This window comes from Olea europaea, unplaced genomic scaffold (genome assembly GCF_002742605.1).
Source record: "Olea europaea var. sylvestris unplaced genomic scaffold, O_europaea_v1 scaffold2004, whole genome shotgun sequence".
Taxonomy (NCBI): domain Eukaryota; kingdom Viridiplantae; phylum Streptophyta; class Magnoliopsida; order Lamiales; family Oleaceae; genus Olea; species Olea europaea.
In genome coordinates, this window is record NW_019237919.1 from 86,140 (window position 1) to 109,158 (window position 23,019).

The 23,019-nt window shown below is 33.4% G+C and overlaps 1 pseudogene; it reads left to right on the forward strand.

The window, feature by feature from the left end:
- The first annotated feature begins 1,009 nt into the window (after positions 1-1,009).
- Positions 1,010-19,172, forward strand: LOC111379565 (annotated as a pseudogene).
- The last annotated feature ends 3,847 nt before the right edge of the window (positions 19,173-23,019 follow it).

The window sequence follows — 23,019 nt, forward strand, 5'->3', positions numbered from 1 at the left end:
CTTGTTTTGAATTTGTCTATCTTTTCCCTCTCTTTTTTTATCATGTATAAAACTATCATCACTTCCTCTTTCAATGAGAGCAAAAATGAGAGGATAAGTGTGTCCTCTGACGCGTTAGAGGAGGAGATCGTCAGTCGACGGTCGACCAAGGCCGATCGACTATTGACCGATGATGTCCAGCCCAATAATCATGAAACAATACATGCATGTCCACCTAGTGGCGCAAGGCACTGCCACTCCGTTGAACGAGTGTTACCTGAAAATGAGGGCGGGGCTTTCTTCTCCATCTTCGGCATGAGAATCAGTGTACGGTGTTAGGAAAAAGAAAGATGGAATTCGAATAGATAAAGTTTTTCTCTGAGAGATACCTATTTTGTCTTGGATGTATTTATAGGTGCCTGAAGCTAGGTGAGTGCTAGGAGATTATGGTGCCACGTGTCCGACGTAGCCTTTTCCACTATACCACGTTCTGAATGGGGGATTTTCAACTTCCTGTTAGTTGGTTGTACCCGTGATAGCCGTTACATGAATCTCATCAATTCATCAATGATTTTTTAGTTAAGTGTTGGATTGACTGTTTAGGCAATCTCATGCTGGCCAATGGTCAGGCGTAGATGTAAAGCGCTCATGGGAGTCGACCATCTAGCATATAGATAGAGCACTCATGGGAGTCAATGGTCTAACTTAGTCATAGAGCGCTCATGGGGGTCGACGGCCTAGTATAGAGGTAGAACGCTCGTGGGGGTCGACGGTCTAGTGTAATCGTAGATTGCTCACTGGGTCGATGGCCTAGCATAGACATAAAGCTCTCATGGGGGCTGATGATCCAGCGCAGGTGTGTAACGCCTCACTTTGCTCATCATCGTAAGCGGCCATCCATGCTATCCAATATCAAATGGACTTAAATAAAGAGGAAATGTTGATTTCAATGATAAATATGGAGAATTCTGATGAAGATTTGAAAGAAAATGGAATGGCTAAAAATAGGCACTCCTCTTACTAGCCAGGCATGAAAGCATCTCTACTTTGGCTTGATTTAAGACTTATACATTAGAATTAGCAAATGTGTGATTGATGATGATTCGACTCCTAAGCATCTTACATTAAACCATGTTCCATTGAATCGTAATACCCCTCTAAATTTTAATGGTGTGAGAACTAGAATATATTCGGATGGTGTATCAACCCTTCTTAAACAAGATAGGGAAGCTAAGAAATCCAAAAAAGTTACATTTATTAGTACCGATAGAATTAGAATGACGGACAATGTGAAATTCGAAGTTTTCCATAAGGATGTTCTTGTATTGTCTAGAATACTAGAATTGTGTCATAGCAATGGGTTTATTGGAGAATCGAGAAATCAAGGACGAATATGGAGCATGGCTTGTGAATTCGATATACTCGCAGGCTCGAGATTTTTGTAAAGAAATCAAAACACTAGCTTGAAGTCATCATCTTTCCCTAGTATTGAAGTCTATGTTGCTGATTGTTTATTGGGTAGTCCGATTATGTTGAGAAAATCGTGCAACTTTGTCATATGAGGAAGCAAACAAGGAAACGAATGCTTGAGTCGATACCAAATAAGAGGCCATTGGAAACTAAGAAGTTTCATTTGGGCTTGCAATGCAGGTAGGCATTCAAAAATTTCTTATCTGGGAAATTTTGATGGAAAATAAAACTTATCCTTGACTGTTCAGACAGTATGAGGCCTGGCCAGCACATATTTCAAAGTACAAGAACATTACAGTACATTACTTTTTTTTCGTATGATATTTATTTCAACAGGATCTTACATAGATGATACAAAATAGTGTGAATTGATTCATTCACTTGTATGAAAGGCTTCTTTTATGTGCTAATCTTCGATTTATTGCATGTTCGAGAACTTGAGCTAAATATACAATTGTTCATAGAGCATAGAAGAATGAATATTTCTATAAATAAATAAATTGTCCTGTCGAGCATTATGTTAACTCATTTTCTTTTGAATTTGGAGCTTGATATGCCCAACCAGTATGCTTAGCTTTTCTTTTCCACTTTCCATTTATACAACTATGTAGATACCGGGGCCAATGGTATCTATAAGTTTTTCAAACAGAACATTTTATTGATAATTTTTTGCTTTTTCTATTCCAAGAAATCACATTTTCTACTCCAATGCAACATGTAACATTAATCTGATGCAAGTTCACATCGGATCAGTTTACATCGTTCAAGAGTTTCCCTTTTTATTTTGCATTATGCATCATGCTATTTGTCCTTGATTCATTCTGCAGGCAGAACATTACCAAAATTACAAACCGGAAGAAGATTATTGCAACCTATATCTAGGAATGGAGTATTCGGAAGGTGAAGATGGAGAGTTATCATGGTTTAATGTTGAAGTAAGAGCTGGGGTTGGAATTGGGCTCAGTATCTTTCTTGGAGTCGAAATGGGAGTTACATTGCTAGTTCGAACTTACCAAGGAACTTGAGGACCAATTTGCATATGAATGAGAAATTCAGTCCTATTTGAAGAAAATTAAAATTTGGGGTGTGTCCCTTTACCTACCACCCTTCAACTCCTAAATATAGGACCATTTGGATATTTATTTTGAACATAATATAAATTATTCTTTCATGTCATGTTGCATAAAACATTTTATAGAAGTGATTTCATTTTACATCAAAATCATGGTTATAATAGAGAGAGAACTCCGTTCGAGTTCACTGGTCGAAGCCATTTGGAGTGCTACTATAGCTTGACATGGTCGTTGCATCTTGGGAGATGATTGCCGGAGAACTGTTGCACTGACACGGGGCAAATTCATCTTAAGGAGAAAGTGTCAAACACTTGCTTCGGCCGATCGCATCATTTGCTTCTCCTTTTTTTTCCTTCATTTTCGATTTCTTTAATTATGCTTTGATTTCAGAAAATGATTACCGTCATTGTATGTTTCTACGAGATTCGATCCAAAGAATGACTTGCTTTGGTTCAAGAACTGAAAGGGATGAATCAATATTCATACGTTCAGATTCAGTAAATGATTGATTTGACTTCTCAAATTCATTTCGATAAGTCAAAATTACGTTTTGATTTCACGCAAATAAACGGCATGATTTTTGTGAATATAATGTGCATTATATCAGTGTAATTTTCTAACAATCTTAAGATGAATTTTATATTTTCGTGCATCCTATATTCATGTTCAAAGATATTTCATTTGCCGAAATTGGCAATTTATTTCTAGCACCTTCTCCGTCGTATGAGTGTTTGTCCAATGTCAAAAGATGTTTGGGCCAAAAGGTTAATTGCAGCCTGTGAATGAGTTTATATATATATATATATTCTTTGGATTGAAAAACTACACCAAAATTTTAAACCATAATTAATTTGGGTAACAATCAGTTTGTGAACACTAGAATACCTTGCTGAATTATTATGGAATAGTGTGTTTATTTGCTTTTAAGTTTCAGTAACCTCCTTGATTTCACAATGGAACAGTTTTGTACGTGCTTAAGATGACAAATTGTGAATTTAATGGTGCCTTGTACACTTTACATGATGCTTTCTTTCCATCAAAATAATATTGAATATGTTCTGATTGGAATGAATTTGTATGTTCAGCCAATTGCCTAGTTGCCAACTACTATTGTGTAATTAATGCATGTGTTTTGTTGAAGAAAATAACAATCTCATGCACTAGTGTGTATCTTTTCCAATTGTTGCCATAGTTGAATGTTTAAAAAAAAAATGGCCAAAGAATATATATTAAATGCATACATTGACAACTAAACCGATGACTTTGGTCATACTCTGAACATTTATGATTGTGCATAATTGTTTATTCATACAAATTAATATTGGTTAATGTTCATGGGTCGATGCCATCATTTTAATGAATATGGTTGTGCACGTACATTTGAAACGTCCATCACTGTCAATAGCATGAAAGGGTCCTTTATTGCATGTGTTGGGGATACGTTTTGATGTCTCCTTGAAAATTTTGTAACTGCCTCAATTTAAAGTAGCCGACTGTTATAATGCTAATGCTAATGTAGAAATTGGAATAATATGATTTCCATTTTGAATGCAATGAAAATACTTTGTGGTGGCTTTTGATTGGAAAGCATGAATTGGCTTATGGCAGTTTTATTTGATGGTAAATTCCTTAAAGAATCGCAAATTTTCATTAGAATAAAATACAAAAGCAGATATGGAATGTGATATTATTATTCATTTGTATAAACATGAATTCCAAGTAGTGAATTTATTTGGTGAATACATACAAGAGTTTGGATTTCGGATAGACTTTTGGTTAGTATATGCAAATCCAGTATATGCATATACATTAAACTGTAAATATGGTAAGCAATAAATGCGGTAGGCTACAATACAGTAAACAACAAATAGGATAGGCTGCAAATACAGTAAGATGCAAATATGGTAGGTTGCATATATGGTAAGTGACATATACGGTAAGTTGCATAAATGGTAAGCAGCATATACAGTAGGTCGCATATACGGTAAATTGCATGTGCGGTATGGTCAATCAGGTAAGTGACATATACGGTATGAAGTTGTAAATCCGGTATATGTCCTTGAATTTTGGTTTGAAAATTATACAAACCTTGATTAATGATGATAGCCTCAATTAATTCTATGAAATTAAATGAGATGATTTATGCAAAATTATAGTTGCATCAGAATATGACAAAATGTGGTTTTGTCCTAATTATTTTAAAGTGGAAATTGTTTGCCCAATTATTGGGATATGAAAATAGTTTATAGAGCACAAATGGTATCTATAGTTGATAGTGGTGCTAGATATCCCTAAAAATAATGATTGTAAAATGACGTTCATTTGTAAAGGATAAAAACTATGTTATGCAAAAATTGTGAAGAATATTATGAAATATTCTAGGATTAATTTCAAGAGGTATGTCCTTTTGTAAGGTTGTGACTTTGAAAGCACAACTTGTCAATCTATGGTTGATTTATTCTTTCAAATATGAATATGGAGAATAAGGTGAGTATATGCTTTATTATTGGACGTGAATAATATTATTTGTGAAATGTCACAAATGTGAAAGTTGCACATGTCTGAAGATGCTTCAATCGTAGAACCAATTAAATTGATATATGCCTTGAAAGCATTATTGGTCTATATGATGACCTTGATTTAATTTGGATTTTCAAATTAATAAGGTTGATTTAAGTACAATTTTGAATGGCAAATGCTTTCCATCTGTGTAAGTTAACAACCACTAGAGCATTTGATATGGATAAATGGATTGAACTCTGAAAGAGTCGATAAACTCTAAGTTCAAGAATAACCAAAAAATGTGGGGATTATCATAAATACTTGTAAACTTATGTGAAAAGTTCAAGACGTGTGGGTGCAATACTACTACTTGCACATATATTCCTAATTTAGGAATTGTGGGGATAACTTAATTTAAAGTTATACTTTCCTGTACCTCTCGAGAAATAGAAGAAACTCCATATGAGTTATGGAAATGTCATCTTCCTTCCTACCAATACTTAAAAGTGTGGGGGTGTTTGGCAAAGATTGATGTTCCTAAGCCTAAACAAATAAAGATTGGTCCCAAAAAGATTGATTGCATATTTATTGGATACGCCAATAATAGTAGTGCATAGTGTTCCCTCATCCACAAATCGAATGTACACGAGGGTACAATAATTGAATCAAGTAATATGATATTCTTTGAGAATGTGTTTCCTTGTAAAGGTAAGGAAAATGTAAGTTTGAATAAAAGAACATATGAAACTACAAACGGGTCTTCAAATGAGAAAGAACCAAGGCGCAGTAATAGGGCTATATGGTAAAAAATGACGAAAAGACTTCTGAAGAAGCAATGTCTACTCCTAAGGCACCACATTGAAGGAAGGCTATCAATAGTGAGATAGATTCCATAATGCAAAATCATACATGGAAATCGGTAGATACATCTCCCGAAAATAAGCCTTTAGGGTGTAAATAGATTAAAATTGGATGGATTCATTGACAACTATAAGGCTAGATTGGTTGCCAAAGAATATAGTCAAGAAAAAGGATTTGACTTCTTTACCTACTCACCGTGACTAGAATCACTTCGATAAGGTTACTAATTGCAACTACGGCAATACATAACCTTGAAATTCACTGAATGGATGTGAAATCGAGATTCATAAACGGTGAGTTAGAAGAAGAGATACACATGGAACAATCTGAAGGTGTCTCCAAGTGAAAGTCATAAAGTTTGTAAATATGTTAAGTCCTTATATGGATTGAAACAATCTCCTAAGCAATGGCACCAAAATTTTGACAAAACGATGTTGTCAAATAAGTTCAAAATAAATGAATGTAACAATTGTGTAAACGTGGAAAATATACTAGATGCCTATGTGATTGTGTGTCTATATGTAGACAATATATTAGTGATGGGCAATAGTCACGAAGTGGTGCTAAACACCAGGAAAATGCTTACGAAGCATTATGACATGAAAGACATGGGTGTAGCAGATGTGATACTAGAGATAAAAATCTCTAGAACATGAAAAGGAATTGTACTTTCCCAATCTTATTATGTTGAAAAACCCTATTGACACAAGTCTACACTTGGTCAAAATAAGGGTGAAAGTATGTCACAACTGAGATATTCACAAGTAATTGGCATTATAATGTATATTAAGAACTGCACTCGATAGGATAATGCTTTGCTGTGAATAAATTTATTAGATTCACGAGTAATCCAGGCCATGATTATTTGGTGGCATTGACACAGGTCCTTAGGTATTTGAAATATACCATAACCTATGGATTACATTTCACAAGATATCCTGTGGTATTTGAAGGATATTGTGATGCTATGATATACACTAAGCCTAAAGTGGATGAAATGGGATGAAAGTTGATCATGATGGTTATTTGGATATACAAGAACAATTGGAATATTAGAGAATATTCATGAAGTTCAAATGCATTGCAATCCTTTAATGATAATATTGAAGACCCATTTATGAAATCTACTAGTAAATATGATAGACTAGTGTAACGATTTGATAGAAGTCCTCCAACATTATTTGGAATTGATAAAGCTGTAGATAAAGCTAATGAGAAGCATGTAGCTTCATGAGAGGATTTCTTAGTTGGTGATAATGTGTATCTATCAAATGAATCGATCATTGGCTAGCTAAATTTGAAAGCAGTTGATCTCATTAGTGTAAACTTCTGGATCTATTTATATATGTTTACCAAAAGATCAAGTATACTGCATATCGAAGGGAATGAGATTAATCCTACTGAGTAAAACTCCTTATGATGGTAACCCTACCATGTTGACTGGAGATCCCAAAATCTTGGTTCAAAGGTTATGAGGATTCCATAAAGCACTTATGAAACTAATTTCCTAAATCATTCCTATGATATCAAAGTGATTTCCGCATAGTGGTTGGAGGTTAAAATAAGCATTTAGAGATTCCTATATCTTGATTAAGTCAAGTGGAGCAGGGCATAATACTCTTAATAGGAGATCACCTATGTAATTGTGAAGTGGGGCCGCTTCAATGAGAATTATTCAAGGCTTGAATTCTCTAAATACTTACACAACCAAGATGGATTCAGGGCCAAAATGAACCAAGTCATGAAAACCATGAAAGATTTATGGGAGACATTGTGTGAGTATTATTGTCTTGGTTCACACCAACGGTTGATGGTTCGAGAACATCGCGTTCACCAATTAGCTAGTAAATCCGATGGTATTTCTCTAAGGAATGTTCAAAGCCAGAAGCCACCTTAACTGATGCAGTGCTTTTCGGTGTCTGCATTATGTGGAAATTCCATTCAAGTGGGGAATTGTTGGAAATTGGTTGAGGACCAATTTGTATATGAATGAGAAATTCGGTCCTATTTGAAGGAAATTAAAATTTGGGGTGTGTCCCTTCACCTACCATCCTTTAACTCCTATATATAGGACCATTTGGATATTTATTTTGAACATCATATAAATTATTCTTTCATGTCATGTTGCATAAAACACTTTATAGAAGTGATTTCATTTTGCATCAAAATCATGGTCATGATAGAGAGGGAACTCCGTTCGAGTTCGTTGGTCAAAGCCATTTGGATTACTCCTATGGCTTGATGTGATCATTGCATCTTGGGAGATGATTACTAGAGAACTATTACCACCGATGCGGGACAAATTCATCTTAAGGAGAAAGTGTCAAACACTTGCCTCGATCGATCGCATCATTTGCATCTCCTTTTTTCCTTCATTTCCGATTTTTTTAACTATGCTTTGATTTCAGAAAATGATTAATATTATTATATGTTTTTGCGAGATTCGATCCAAAGAATGACTTGCTTTCGTTCAAAAATTGAAAGGGATGAATCCATATTCATACGTTCATATTTAGTAAATGATTGATTTGACTTCTCAAATTCATTTCGGTAAGTCAAAATTGCATTTTGATTTCACGCAAATAAATGGCGTGATTTTTGTGAATATAATATGCACAATATCAGTGTAATTTTCCAACAGGAACCACTCAATATCTTTGATTTGACAATGTTTATCTCCATAATACTACTAACTGAATAGGGTTTGAAACTCTAGTTTGTTCAATAACAATGATGCAAAAGCTTGCCAATTTTCTTTACGTAACTTCAGGATAAGAATTCTAAAAATAAAGCCATCATTCTATCAATGTGGGAAATTTCATTTAAACTCAATGTCTAGGGAATCGGGTATGATTGTTTAGTTTGTTAACGAGTTGAATTATCTTTGTAGCTTTGTGTAGTCTTGTGAGATTCTAATTTAGTAATTTTAAATATAGTAGTTCGTGTAACCATTGTTTTTAATGGGATGAGATTTATACCTTCTTGATGATATATATTGTGATGACATGTTTTTTATGGTAGATTAGATTATATTGGCAGGTATAAACTATAAAGCCTTTGTTTGATCCCCATTTTGTGGGAAATAATGCATTTGGAATAGTAGATTGATGGAGAATATGTGGTTCAGAATTAAAGAAAAATTTTGGATTTACATGTAATATTATTTTATTAAAAAATGTGTGATCAAAAATGAGTTTTAAAAAAATGAATTTTCAGAAAAATGAAAATCAAACAGGGAGAAAGGAAGAAAAGGAAAGTCAAAATATTTTCAATTATACCTATGAAACATCTTTTGAGTACATATGCCATAGGTTTGCATGTTCTTAGTATTTTACATAAGTGGAGGTGTTACAAAATTGATAGTATTGAAGGAATTGAGATTCTAGTTAGACTAAAACATAGAATAGAAAAAAGTCTACACTAAAAACATGGATTCATTGATGCATACAAGTTCATCTCCAGATGAAATTGATTTTTGGAAATGAGTTCGTAAAATTGATTTTTAATCAACTATAATCAAATATTCAGGTGAGCCTTGATAACTAAGAATGTGTTTGATTGACTTTATTTTTCATAAAAAAAAATGTCATTTTTTCAATCGAAATTCTCACTTTTGGGGTGTTTGATTTACATTTTTTTCTACGAAAAATATTTTCGAACTTCTTGTCACGTGACCATATTTTCTTCAAAAACAAAGAAAATATTTTCTTTAAAGAGATGTGCTTTTTATTTCTCGGGTAATTACTCTCCTTTTCTCTCTTTTATCTATCCATTCTCTCTCAACTAAATAAAAAATAGACAATATAATATTTTTTAAATTGAAAACTAAATCAATAAAACATATTTAATTATAAAATTCAATATAAATAAGCTCTAGGCAATCAATTACCTAGAATTCATTTTCCTCCATGCTTATAATCAAATGCACCCTAATTGTTGTAAGTTTACAGTCAGAAATGTTCTACTTTTTGAGCAGATATTCATAGTTTATTTGGTTTTGCAAAAGCATTTTCGGATCAATGATAAATTAGTGCTAAAAATTTGATTAGATATAATTGGACATACATTTGTAACATTGAAATTTTATATTTTGAAGGGAAAATGTAGGATATTTTTTCCACGTTGAAGGACGAAAATAAATCTTCTTGGACAGGGCCACGTACCCGGTGACTCCTCCAATAGACAAACAGGGCCACGTCCAGGACAAGGCCTACGTGGCCTGGTTTATCCAGTATAGTTCGGAAGGGTGAAAGGCTTTTAAACCTATCCTCCAAGTACAATTTGGTGCTTGGGTTTTAGTCCAATGGGTTATGCTATACGAATCGCGAGAGTGATTGCAAGTATGACCGCGTGCACACACTTGGGGATGGAGATTTCTTGATTTATGCAAGACCACTCATCTCATGTGAGGGCGCGTTCATCCCTCATGGTCATCGGTATGGGTCAAGTGGCTTACACAGCAATTACAACTCTCCATCACTAAACCATCATCCTCTGCACGCGCGTCCACAAGCGACATCCGAACCTAGATCCCGGGTTCCCAAAATTCCATCGAGGAATTACTGTTGACCAAACAAGGTCGAAGCACACCCTGTAACAGTAACCATACTACATGCTGGATCAAAAGACCCTTTGCTAGAACTATCACCTTCAACATCCCCTAAAGCATTCTAGACATTAGTGACACCACTGTACCTATACTCTATGAGTCCAACACTAGCAACTGAACATAGTGTATCCACTGAAATTGGTGACAAAGTGAAATCACCAACGCTCTCCTTAGCAATGTTCTTAACCAACTTATACATGTTGGGCTGCTAGCAGTTGGCCCACGAAGTTTGTTTTGGTTATGTAAATTGGGGTCCAACATGGAAATAACACGTGAACAAGCTTGAAATTCCATTCTCTTCATGTGGAATATGTTGAGGAAATTGGGTGATTTGTGTGTAGATAAACATATTATCTAATAAATATAAATAACATAATTATAATAATATTATAACAACATAAAATATTATAATTCAACAATAAGAAGAAGGTTAGAATGTTAACTTTAGGGAGTCAAGTCAAGGACGTTGTCTTAAAGTCATGTTGTCTCCCCTTAGTGCTGGAACTTTCGGTACTACATAGCTTCAAGATAAAACTCAAATGACTCACAACCAATTCTTCTTCTACGAGCACGACCATCGGGAGATAAAGAACGAGTCTCTCATCAAGTTGTCAAAATAATATGAATATAGCATAAAATTGAAAAAATGATAGTATTTCAAGTCGTTGCATCAAACTATAAAAATTGACTTCCTTTTATAGTGTCAAGCTTAACCCTCGTAATAATGAGAATGATCTCAATTACAATATAAGTTATATTATGAAATTATGAGTTCTAATTTTAAAAGTTTGAAACATAATTTATGTTACAACAATCCCACATAAATTTTAAACTTTCACACACACATACACATATGGCAACGTTATATTGTGTAATAGGTATAGGTATTTTTGGATTTAAACCTCACTTAGTGATAAAAATTTCCATTTGAGGGAGCCATAATGGAATTTCTTAAATTAGGTACCTTTGATCAAACTTTAATTGTCCCACACACAGTATCGATTTAGGCTGTACTTCATAGCAGGTGGCGGTCTTAATGGCCTTGCACTCTAATCTTGATTCTAGCAAGAGTCTCTAAAGCATAGCCCAATTTCATAGCCATGGCCTCATGGCTACTCTTACATAGGTGAGTCCTCCAAGGGTGTATATAACCCACACCTCGCGAGACTTCTCGCATCGATACTCATTCAGGGTTAAACCCTTCCTAACATTATATTTTATTATTATTACTATCACCATACGGATGAGCACAAATAAAATAATGCTATTACAAGTCACGTATTATGGGTTGTTTCTACCACATTGGACCTTCTCCATGAGATCTCCAATTACAAAGATTGGGTTATTCCCAAAGATGACTCTCTTATGGGTTTAAGCACATCCCCATCGATGATTTATGTATGTCTATCTCAAACTACAACTTATTTATGTCCATCTTAGACAATAAATTGGTACCATCAATTTGCTACTCTTCCCGTACACCTGCAAAGTCACTTAGGCCCTGTTTGATCCTCATTAAAATGAAAAATATGATCATTATCCATTACATCAAGCCACCATATTTGACTTTTTCTCTCTTGTGTGGGGCTCATAACCACTATATTTTTCATTCTCATTTTTACAATAATGTGGCTCAAACGGGGGCTTAAGAACTTTTCAAAAAATGTCAATATCACATATTTAATTATAATATGATAACTTCATGAATTTTTTTATGTTGACTTCTAGTATCACAATTGGACAGATACATCCATTGAGCTTTTTCACTTCACTTGCAATATTCAACTTCAATATGTACACTTTACTCAAAATGTCAGTTTTATAGTACTTGTGACTAATCATGGATGCACTACATATTCGAAATTTTTAATGCCTCCACATTCCAAGGATTTTAAACACTGCCACTTGGACAACATAATTGAACACAATGATACTCATGTATCGCAAAATATTAAACAATAAAAATTAGCATAACCATAAAGTATCAAATATGGATTAATTATATTAATCTAAGTAAAATGCCTTCATAGTAATAAAATAAACCTTGGATACAAAATACTTTCAATTTTGTACTCCGAATTACCAAAACATCGTGTCAAAATTTAATTAGACTATAAATTAATTTCCAAATACAGTATATCAAATATTCCTCACAAGAAATATTGTTTAGATTAAACACAATCACGTGAAATTTTAGCAAATATAGAATATAGCCCAAATTCATCATTCATCTACATTCATTTTAATAGCTTAAAATTATGAGGACTCATATAAAATTTAAAATAATTAAATGTCAAATTAATTATTTAATAATAATAGTAATAATAATAAAATCACTATTATTCACAAGAGTTGCATTTAAACCTCTTTTAAAATGTCACTTATGCTCATTATTGAGGATTAAATCTTTTGACCGTTTTCCAAAATAAAATCATAGAATTCCCACGTAATCTAACGCAACCAATTCACATGCATGACAAAAAACTAGTTTTCGTTATAATATACAATGATAATAGCTCACTATATATTTAGACAAGAAATTGTCTTACTTCTACCATATAACTATCCAAATTAAAAATTAGAGACAATGCCAAAAGAAAGGCCGGAAGAATGCCAGATTAAGGTCATTAGACAATTTAGTATATGAGCTAGAAAAATGATTGTGGGATGCAAAAAATTTTCATCCCTAATTACAAGTCACATTGACAGTTGCATCAAGGAATTTTTCAAAGATGCAATTAAAAAATTGAGTGTACACTAACAGAATTCAAACCATAGATGATATGATTTGGAGTGGGCCCCATATAAATAAATTTGGAAGAAAATATTTCCTTTCATGAGAAATTTTATTTCCAATAGAATTCATAGTTTTTTGGTAACTTTATATTTTTAGGAGATTTAATTACATTTTTCCATATCTTATATTTTAGGTTTTTAGTATAAATAGGTTATTTCTTTCATTGTATTTTTATTAAGACTTTGATGAATTGAATTGAGACTTTTCTCTCTCGAAGCTTTTGTTAATCTCTTATTGCCAAGTTGTGTCCATGTTTTAAATTCTGCCATTTTAACTTTATATTTTACATTGAGGACAATGTATTGTATAAGTTTGGGGGATGGTAGCATAATTTCAAACAAATATTTGGCATGTAATTATTTTGCATATTCACAATCCATTGTTAATTTTGATAAGTTTTTACATGATGCATGCTTGATGAGTGAGTCTTGATGAACTTTTGCATGCTTGTGTGGATTTGATAGCCATACCGGCTATGATGTGATTATTGGACATGTATAAGCTAGAAACTGTGGATTTAGTGCAGGATTTAATTTGCTAATACTTGTTGATGAATTGCTTGACATTCTTTTGCATGCCACTCATGCTTCATGTGGTAAGTTATTGATTGGAATTCTAGAATAAAGTAGGAGAAACCTAGAACAACGCTCTATAAAATTAACCCGTAATACCACTTTGAGATAGTTTGGAGATGGTTGAGCCATTATAGGGAAACATGGAGATAAGTGGGGGCTCCATGCATGAAATTATATTGTGTGGATTGTTTAGACCCGGAAGGTGAGAAATAGGTGAAAACATTAAGTTGAGAATGGTTTTGGAAGTCAAATGTCTAGAAAAACAAAGAAGGGGCATAAAATAAAAATTGGAAAATCATCACTTCTCTCAAAAGCCTTTATGACTCGAGCAAGTAAGTCTGTAAGGGTTTAAAACCTGGTGCCCTAAATCCAATTGGTTTGGGAGTCATCGGCCTAAAGCTCATTACAAGGGTTATATAGAAAGCAAGAAAAGGAAGAAATTGATAAAAAGTCATCTTATCGAGCCTTTATAACTCGAGTGAATAAGACTGCAAGGGTTTAAAACCTGGTGCCCTGAAGTCAACTGGTTTGGGAGTCATCGCCTAAAGCTCGTTACATGGGTTATATAGAAAGAAAATGAGAAGATGACACACACAAAAAAAAAAGCCCTTGTTGGACATTTGGTTGATAAAACTATAACTTTGATGCGAGGCAAGTAGCTTAGTTTAATCCTAAAGGTTGAAGCAATCAAATTAAGGAGAGTCTCTACTTGTTGATATGTGAACTTGTAATGGTAAAATCTATTCAAACTAATAGAGGATAAGGATTAAAATTGTTTAAACTCCTATCCTTAGAATACACCCCGGAGTAATTGAGTGAAAAGAATACATTTGGGGGTTGTGCATCTCTCGAGTGATGTAAGGATAAATTTGACCACTATGGGTCACGAATAAACTAATCATAAGCTTGATATGTTGGCATGAGTTCACACACACGTTGAGTATTGCATTTGATGAGTAAAGGTTGATTCAATTATCGCACTTTTGATATTGTTTCTATTATTATTACCAAGTTCCAATCCTGAGACACGGCAAGCTATTAAACCATGTTTGTTTAGCATTAAGTCACTACATTGTTTGAAGACAAACAATAGTTTAAGTTTGAGGGATTTGATAAGTGTGTTTTTACACACTTATTTAGCTCACAAACATGACTTAAACATGGACAAAGTAGTTGAATTATAACTTAATCTCATTAAATTCATGCAATGCAGGTGTTTCTATGGAAAAGATGGAATTCAGAAGAAAAGAGCCGAAAAAGGACCAAAACGGAACGAAGCGATAGTTTGGGGATCAAAGGTACAAATATTGGAAAGTTGAGCTAAAGTACAGAATGAGAATAAAAATGTGCCAAGTATGAGCTTGAGGATGATACAAGATGATCGGAGGAAGAAAGAAGTAATATTGGACTGAATTGAAAAAATGTGAAAGATGAAGGACTAAATTGTAATTAATCAAAAGATGAGCCGAGCAAGTGATCAAGGAATTGATTGACCCAAACGTCAATTAGGGGTCAATATTTGATGATGGAACAAAGGAAAGAAAGAAAAGAGATCAAGAAAAGAGAAAACAAAGTTCAGGACCAAAACAGCAAAGTTGAAAGTTACAACCTGCGGCCGCACAAAACTGTGCCATGCAGCCGCACAGAAGGTTGCAGGGATTCCATGGGCCATTTCACTTGAACCATGCAATTGCATGGTTTAAAACCATGCGGCCGCATGACTATAAAAAAAAAAAATTCTGAACTTGCGTTTTTTATTGAAAGTCTTTCGGGGTTCCGTGAGGACATGATATAAAAATCAAAATTCATCAGAAATAGGGTAGAACGTCCACAGAGAAGAAAATTACAACTTTTGGAGGCAAGAAACACAATCTTGAAGCCGATTCCACAAGAATTCAAGCGGGTTTTCAAGGTTTTATTTAAGATTTCAAGAAATTTTCATACGGGTGTTATTCTTTCAATTTATTAATTTCATTTTTTATTCTGTAATTATGAATATTCTAGGCTATGTTTTCAATTCACTAGGTGATCGATGAACCATTGTTTGTTGTTTTAATTCCATATTTCATGATTTTAATATAAAGACTCGTTTGGACAATTTGATTGGTGTATGTGCATTGATTTTTTTCTGCAATTAGTGGCCAATGATTGTGTGAGTGTTGATGACTTATTTCTTACATTCGAGAGAATTGGAATAGGTTCGATAAGGTGTAAATCAACATAGGGTCCGATAGGGGATAGAGATATACCTCTATGCTTTATGCAATTTTCTAATTGTTCACAAAACTACATACATTCTTGTATATTTGCATCATCCATAGAGATATAGGCTGGTGGTGTGCAAGAATAGGTCTAATATATAGCGAGAGAATATGTTGGATAGATTTAGGAACATTGAATTGGCAAATTTTCATCGGGTCATTGATTTTTTGAAATTAGGGTTTTTTATAGCTTCAATTGGGGATTCGTGATCCTAGTGACTTTATTTTGATTCGTTTCCATAAATTAGCTTTTGAATTTACATAATTTCATTTACTTGAGTGTTTGAGTCATTTGATTAGAGAAATTTCGAGGTTAGGGTTCCTAATTGAGAAATTAGGGTTTTTAATTGAAATTAGGGCTTTTTGCATTTGGACCATATTTTCATTCAATTAGACTTGGTTAAGGCTAGATTATATAGAATTGAACTACTCAATCTCTGTGGGACGATATTCGGACTTTTAAAAATCCACTTTATTACTTGTCACGATCCGTACACTTGCGGTAGTTTTAAATCGAAAGAATTATTTCGTGAACATTTACTGTTTTTAAATATTTAGAAAAGATGAATTCTTGTTTACAGTATGCATAAATTTGTTTATGTGTAAATTTGTTTATAGTAAACCAAAAGTTCATTTTTGTTTACTGATTTCATATATTTAGAATTAGAAAAAACGAATTCTTTAATGCAATATGTTGTTTGATGATTAATTAATAGGTGAAATGAAACTCATTCGAAGTGTACTGTTGTCTACAAATATCAGTTTGTCTCGCCAATTTCAAAAGCCTCAAGCAGTTTGAACTTTTTCTGCCACCCCATTTTCAGGTAATTATTTCTTCCACTAATGCTTTGGCTTTATTTATTTATTATTATTATTGTGATTGGTGGTTGAGTTATTTTGCGAATATGAAGTTGATTTAATGGTTTTCTCCATTGCCAATAAATTTGTATTTATTTACTCAATTAAATTCACATAAACCATTTTTTGAATTTGGTGAAGTGGAAAGTTATTGTGAATGATTAATTAGTGTGTTGCTCAAAATGGTTTACAAAGGTTTTGGTTGGTGCAAGGAACTTGTGTTCCTGTTTTTGAAACAAGATTTGAGGGAATATTACCGTTTGGGTTTAGAGTTTGGTTAAGTAGTTTACGTTGTTTAATTGTTGGCACAAATGGAAATGATCAATTGGAGCAAGTATTTGTGACATTTTCTCTTTTGAAATCGACTAATACAATTTTGTTGCCCGAATTGTGTCCTATTGGTTCCCAATCAAATAGAAAGAATCACCTCTGTTACAAATATATGTAGGCTAATATAGGGTAGTTTATCAATGAACCTCCTATTATCCTGATCAACGATGTAATAATATGTTATTTGGAACCAACCACTTGAGAGTACATGATACCAAAATTGGATGTCATTATAGTAAAAAACCTTCAATTTTACTAGGCACTTTGCACTGTAATCTATCTACGTAACTTAAGATTTGAACGAGGCTGTGATGTATTTTTGTTTTTGGTTTATCTATTATGTTTCAGTTCCTGGTGAGCCTTATCCCTTAAAGAACGATACCTTCATCGATAACTTTGTTGGTATGTAACTTTTACACGTGGACATTCCTTTAGATTCATAGCAATTGCTTTGCCTAGTGGATACGATTTGTTTGGAGGAATAAATTCTCCGTGAATGTCATGCTAACTCTTTTTTTAAGCTGTATATATCAAAGTAAGAAATTATTTAAAATGACATGTTGTAATATTTATTTCTTGTCTTTTCAGTAAATCACAAGCCTCGCTTACATTATTGGTGGATCATTGGAAGTTTGGTTGTTGGTCTGACTCTGAAATGATTTGAAATTACTGTATTTTTCTATTTTTATCTATGGCGATTTTATTACTTTATTATTTTGATTCAGTACCGTGCTTCAAGTGCCTACAATTCCCCATTTTTCACTACAAATTCTGGTGCTCCTGTTTATAGCTTATTGAATTTAAGGAGCTCATTTAGTGGATGCCTTGTCTTTGTAATGATATTTAATAGTTGCAAAACACTTAAGAAGTTGAGGCCATCTTGATTGAAACCAATTCAATATTTACGAATGGATGCATCCATTGTTTTTTGATAAGAAAACTAAAAATTTAGTTTTTCTTTTATGTTAATAAGAAAATATTGTCTCTTTGATTTTATTGGCAGACATTGCACAAGATTCTGCAGCTATTAAATTGAATTGTGAAATTCTAATTATTGGCATTATGATTGAATATGACAGGTTCTTGAATGCTGGAATTTTTGAGAATGGAACAGAGTCTTGTCACACTACCACATTCAGATTCGAAATTTTGGAAGCTATAACCAAGTTTCTTAACGACAACATCACGTTGTGCTTACCCCTCCTTGGCACGATCTCAGCCTCAGGTGATCTTGTTCTGTTGTCCTACATTGCTGGTACGTTGATAGGGTGGCCTAATTCTAAGGCTGTTGGACCTACAGGAGAAACTCTAAATGCCGAGGAAGCCTTTAAACTTGCTGGTGTAGATTTAGGTTTTTTTGAGTTGCAGCCTAAAGAAGGCCTTGCACTAGTTAATTTTCTTTTGTTTGAGAGGAATGTAAGATGTTTATTTGATGGGCAATATGCTAATAAAAAAATTTCTTCAATTTATTATAATGATGTGTTTTGTCTATTGATTAATAAAATAATATCAATTTTATGCAAGCCAATTTTATTTTATTTTTTATTTTGTCGTTGATTTGGTAAATAGCTATACAAATAGGAAAAATAACAATAAAATAAAAATTTGTAAATGACCTACGGCAACGTTCAATTAATGTTGCGAATAAGGGATACGGCAACATTCATTGAACGTTGCCGTATCTCTTATTCGCAACGTTCAAAGAACATTGTCATAAACCTTTACGGCAACGTTCATTGAACGTTGCCATATCTTAACCCTCAACAGCAACGTCAAGGTTTGCAACAGACGCCTGAACGTTGCCGTAGGCCTTTAGCAACGTTTATTGCCCGTTGCGAAAACCTGTTTTTGGTGTAGTGTACGTTCGCAAAACTTTATGGTTGCTTTTTTCTTTATTTTTATCATAAGTGTGTATCTACAGGAAATCTATCGAACTTTTTTTTACACATAGCATCACTCTAAAACTAGTCGTTGTCACGTGTGTTGCACGGGTTTTATATTTATTCGGTTTTTATTAGCGTATAAATTGTAGAGTTTTAAATATTGTTGAAGAAGTCGGAGATAGCAGCATTTAGGAATGTTGATTGAAATTTATATAATTATTAATTGAAAATATCAAGTTGAATAGAAGAAGAGATGCTGAAAATAAACAAATTATTATAAAGAAAATATACCATATTTATATCAATTTCGAGATCATATAACAAAAAATTTGCAACATCTTAAAACTTCTTAAAACCTCACAACAATGAAATCAATACACTTAAACTCTACATGACCCAACTAAATTTAGCATTAACAAAACAATAGGCTCACCAATTTGATAAAGACTTCTTCATCGTTCTTGTTGGACAAAAGTTGCATGGATTTCAGTTCGTTGCCCAAATTGACCTTCCTTTCCTCCGACTTAAGAGCGAGCAGTGCATTTCTTCTCTCTTCCAATACTTGCTCATTATGTATAACATTTACATTGTTTGATTTTAGCCTATATATCAGAAACTAAGCCATCAATATTATGTTTATATAATTGCAACTATTCAGTAAGCAAAATTATGAATCAAATCATCACATATACTGGACAAACATTAATCTCAACATCTAGCAACAAAATTCAATTGAGAACCACTATGGATCGAAATAAGTAAGAATAACCTCTTTCTAAGAGGCAAAAAGAACACAAAAGTTAAAGAAACATCATAAAAACTTTAGTTTGATGCATATTTTCTTTACATGAAACATAAGGAGCATGAGAGCAATTTTTGTCTACCCAAGTAATTTGGCATTTTTGTCTCAAGAATAGTACAAGGGGTATTGAGTTTTCGAAGAACTGCCTAGATTTTGTCCAAGTTTTTTCCCCTCTATAGTATTATTATTCAGTTTTTCTACCCTTTAATAAAGGGATTTTTTATCATTTTCAGTAGTCTTCTTTACAACTTTCTGCACTCGTTTTAATCCATGTGCAATCAACTTTTATAGCAAGTGTGTCTGGTAGAAGTAGTCTAGCGAAGATAACTCCCCACACCAGTGCCCATTTCTGAGCCTTACTTAAGGTGCTGCTCCATGCTACGATGACGTCTTTTTATAATTCCTCAACTTAAAGTACAACATATTATGAAGTTCTCCCAAAAAGAAGGGCTAACTACATTAAACGGCAATGGAAACAAGAATCTGGGCAGCCATACTCCCCACCTATAAGAAAGTAGGTACTTCCCTTGTGACAATTTAATAATGAAGAGAAGAAAATAAGAAATGAACCACTGCATTTAAAACACAAGTTACCACTCATGCACATATCGAAGGCTGTCCATAAGCTGCCATCATTCCTCCATATGGATCATAGAGATCCATAGCACAGCTTGAAAAGGAGCTCAAAAACATAAAGAAATGTTTTACATGATAAGAAATGAACTTCAGTAAAACTATCATGACATTGGAAGTGAGCTACACTTGACTTAGTTTTAAGTTCCCATTGAAGCATTCTTACAATTGAGTGCCCAACAAGCTCAAGCTGTGGGGGCTGCTTATCACCACTCCAGAGTATGGTTGCTAAATTTTACTGGAAAATCTGACCCACCCGTCCATAATTTCTATCTAGCCTTGACAAGATGTTGGATTAGTATAAAAATGGCAATAAAAAAGATCAATAAAAAATATTTTGAAGGGAAACAAAGGCCACTAAAATATCTATTAATTACGTTTTGGTTTTGCCTTTTGTGGTTATTTTGTTTAAATTATTGTTGATCCCGGTTGAATTGTTGTTATCATCCATTGCAGGTGAATAATCCAATTGACTGATTGTATTTGAAGAGTTAACATAAGTGGTTGTTGTTGAAGAATCGAATATGAAGATTATTTCATATAGATATTCGGGTAGACTCTGTCGTTTTGGTGTCATTTTTAGGTAGAAGAGCACTTCTTCTTCAATCTCAATTCTTATGACATCATTGAGTTGCATATCTAGGTCCTACAGCATGAAGATTTCTTCCATCATACTTTTGCACATAATCTCGATGAAGATTTCAAATGCAACAGCGATTTCACAATAAAGAATAGTGTAAATCTACAAATTTGTTCATTTAAAAAAAAATCCCTTAAATAACAAATCAAGAAATCTTTGAAAACCTCATAGGCTATAAACCACATATTACTAAAAATTGCTCTTCTAAACTTCTTTTTCTTAAGTCTCCAATCAGGCAACAAAAAGCAAATTATAATTAAAAAGGTCACACATTTGAAACTACAATATAACATTTATCCTAACTTCCTAAGAAAACAATATACCAGCCAGTGTGGTGGTATTGCTCTAATTCATGTTCTCCATTTCCAAACTCTAAAAAAAATATTCTTGACACTTAAAACATACTCATCAAAACAAAATACATTCAATATCACATAGAGTTGCAAAGACTGCAGGACACAAATGATGTCAGGAAAAAATAAGCCAATAGTAAAGCCACAGAAGTCAATCCAATGAAACTTAATGGTTTCAGAATAAAATAAAGATGATACTAGGAAAGCCAATGGTTGCAAAAAAAGGGAAACAAGACCTTATTACAGATAAAGACTACCGCATGAGTGAAAATAAAAGCATGTGTTGCTATTCATAGATGAAAACTATAGTACAAATATAAAATGTTGACATCATAGACAGGCATTGACAATAAATTCTTTCATGACATGCAAACTGGACAGTGTTAAAATGAAATCAGGAATTTATACACCAAAAAGATAACATTTGTTTGAGCAAGAGAAAATCTTGAAAAGTGACTAAATCAAAAGCAATTAAAAAAAATATTTGTTCTGACCTTGTCCCAATGACCCCATAAAAAAGATTCCCCTTCTCTCACTAAAACACCTCTGTAGAACTTCTCCTTCCTTAGGTTCTCAGGGTCCATTTTTGTGGAAAATTTCCCACCCTCTATGAAATTTGAAGGAAATTTTGTACAAAGGCAGGAGAGAAAATCGAAGGATTAACACCAATTCAAAAACACAACATTAAAACTTGGATAGCTTGTGCATATGAAATCGAAAAGGTCATCGAAAATAACTTTTTTCCTTCCAAAAAGAAAGAATACATAAGATCCCTACACCAAAATAGAAGAATATAATACCTTAGAGATCGATGTAACTTTCTGCAGCAGAAGCTTCTTTCCTTGCTTCAGTGGCAGACATTTGTGCAATAAATCTAAGCTTCAAGACGTTCTGGAGATTCAGGAACAAGTGCCAACTTCATATTAATCCAGGTAGATCACAGCGTTAATATTCATATTCCTTTTGTAATCAGTCTTGATCTTTTTCAGCCCATGATGCATTTTAGGAAGCAGGTAGAATGGAATCACATCAGATTGTTAAACAGGTGTAGAAAATGGTCTATTTAGCCGGCTCTTGCCAAGATCATAGATTAGTTTATGTTATGAAAATGATGAGAACCTCCCCTTGAAGACAATATCTTCAAGCTTCTTCGTAGTGAAGATGTCAATTGCAATTATGTTTGTGAGTTTTAATTTTTCATATGGGGTTTTGAATCCAAGTTATTTTTCGTTGCTTTGGGTTAAATGTACCTGAAATGAATCTTTGACGATGCGTAAATGGAAATATCAAGGTTTGACCTGCTCATTTAGAGTTGTCTATCTAATTTGGCAAAAATGCTTATTCTTTTGAAAGAACATGACATGTTTTTTAAATTTTGGGCGCCAAATAATAT